Genomic DNA, 1811 nt, shown 5'->3' on the forward strand with positions numbered 1-1811 from the left:
CTTAGTCATGTCTCTTGACCAAGCAATGAGCTGGTGCCCTGACAGGTTGAAACAATTGCCAACTGCTGGTGTCACACTCAGATTGTCTCTCCTTGTGGTCTGGATGGCTGCCTTCTACCAACTGAGGAACCTGCAGCACTGCCTGAAGACTATGCAAATGATGACAATCTCTGTGCAGCAGTGGAATGGCTGCACATCTCGATCCAAGAACTTCAAGACCACAGTATCCCCCCTGAAGCACACAGAATGGAGGTTGATGAAATGCTCAGTTTTGTGGCAGAGGAGAACACAGCACAGGAGCTAACAGACAAGGAGATCATTGAGCTGGTGTAGGTACCAGAGGAGTCTGAGGCAGAAGAAGAAGAGGAAGAGGCACATGTTGAGCCAGTAATCAGCCATTGTCAAGCACTTGAGTCAGTCAGAGCATTGTCCCGCTACTTTTTGCAATGGGAAGAGCCAGAGTTTGCCCAAGCATACCGGTTGTGCCCACCCATGTTCCATGCCATCTGTCTCTCTGTTGTTGAGAACATGCTCCAGACATCCATCATGGACTTCTTGTAGATAGCAGACCTCCGGATGACCCCCTGTACCACATCTCCCTGCTTAGCCATCACCCCTCAATACTGATCACAATTCCCTTCCACCAACAACATCGTTAACCTCGAGGATTACTGTACCATTGGATGTGCCTGTCTGGTGCCTACTTGAACGCACGAAATGAGCCGGCATGTGATTTGGAAGCGTCTCACGTGCCCTGACGCGATGCGCTCATGTAACTCCGTGGACCCTTGCCAAGAGCGCGTTGGTCTGCATTCCAACTCGACGGTCTTAGAGCGACACGATCGACGCATTCCTCGTTCTCTCTACAATACAAGCTGAAGACAACCACAACAAACACGTTACGATCATGGCCGAACGTGATCTAAACGTGATCATAACGTGACCATGTCGCGACTCAGACGCGATCGTGAGCCGGAAGCAGGCTGGCATATATAACTCTGGGTGTTTACGCTCAACACGGCTCATTCGCCCCTTCCCCCCTCTTCCCTCATCCACCACCACCCTCCACCGAACTTCATATACTGGTAGCATAAAGATCCTAGTGTCGTCTGAGTACCATCAAACACATCTTCTTCTCCCTTCTTCCCTCCCCTCCCCCCTGCTCCTGGTCGGCTGCTATGTACGTCTTCTATATCTTCACCCTTCATCAAGCATGTCTATGACACAACTCACAGCAATGCCTGACACGCACCTCACTTACTTAAACGACTGTGTGTACTCTCTCTTTCCGTGTCGTACACGTTGTGATCACCCAACAGGTCGTCGATGGACACTGCACTTCTACTCACATTCCAAGGTGCGCACAGTGATCAATATTATATTGATGCCCTCTGATATGTTCTTCAGTCCCCAGACATGAACCGAACTCACCTCTCTCGCGACTATAACTACTGCATGTATGTTCACCGTACTACATCAGACTGTCACTTGGCCTCGTCACCATCGGCATTTAGGTTCTTTCAGAAGTACTTATCCTTGCTCAAGATTCCCTATAACCAGTGCGTCACTTCCTTCTCTCTTTGATTCTATCTCACACTGAATACGACCAGATTGTATTCACCGCAAACAATCAGCGCTGGCCGTCCCTAGCCACTCCTCCGCACCCTATCCTCTCACAAGAGCTTCTCAAGTGTGACAGGCCGAATGTCGCCAAGGAGATCTGCCTTTTGTGTATGTATTCTATGTCTTCATCCCTCATCGGCATGACTATGACACCCATTCACAGAGCCACACGACCCCTGTCGATCTGC

The 1811-nt window shown here is 50.0% G+C and overlaps 1 protein-coding gene across 1 annotated transcript in view; it reads left to right on the forward strand.

The window, feature by feature from the left end:
• Positions 1–840: 840 nt before the first annotated feature.
• DACRYDRAFT_22660 (uncharacterized protein) overlaps positions 841–1811 on the forward strand; it is a gene marked incomplete at its 3' end in the record, with an annotated part of 4380 nt that continues 3409 nt past the window's right edge. Inside the window, exons 1-6 of the mRNA XM_040772911.1 lie at positions 841–1180; positions 1236–1271; positions 1320–1357; positions 1408–1559; positions 1611–1731; positions 1787–1811. The remainder of the gene's footprint in view (positions 1181–1235; positions 1272–1319; positions 1358–1407; positions 1560–1610; positions 1732–1786) is intronic.

Source organism: Dacryopinax primogenitus (assembly GCF_000292625.1).
Source record: "Dacryopinax primogenitus strain DJM-731 SS1 chromosome Unknown DACRYscaffold_10, whole genome shotgun sequence".
NCBI classification, from domain to species: Eukaryota; Fungi; Basidiomycota; class Dacrymycetes; order Dacrymycetales; family Dacrymycetaceae; genus Dacryopinax; species Dacryopinax primogenitus.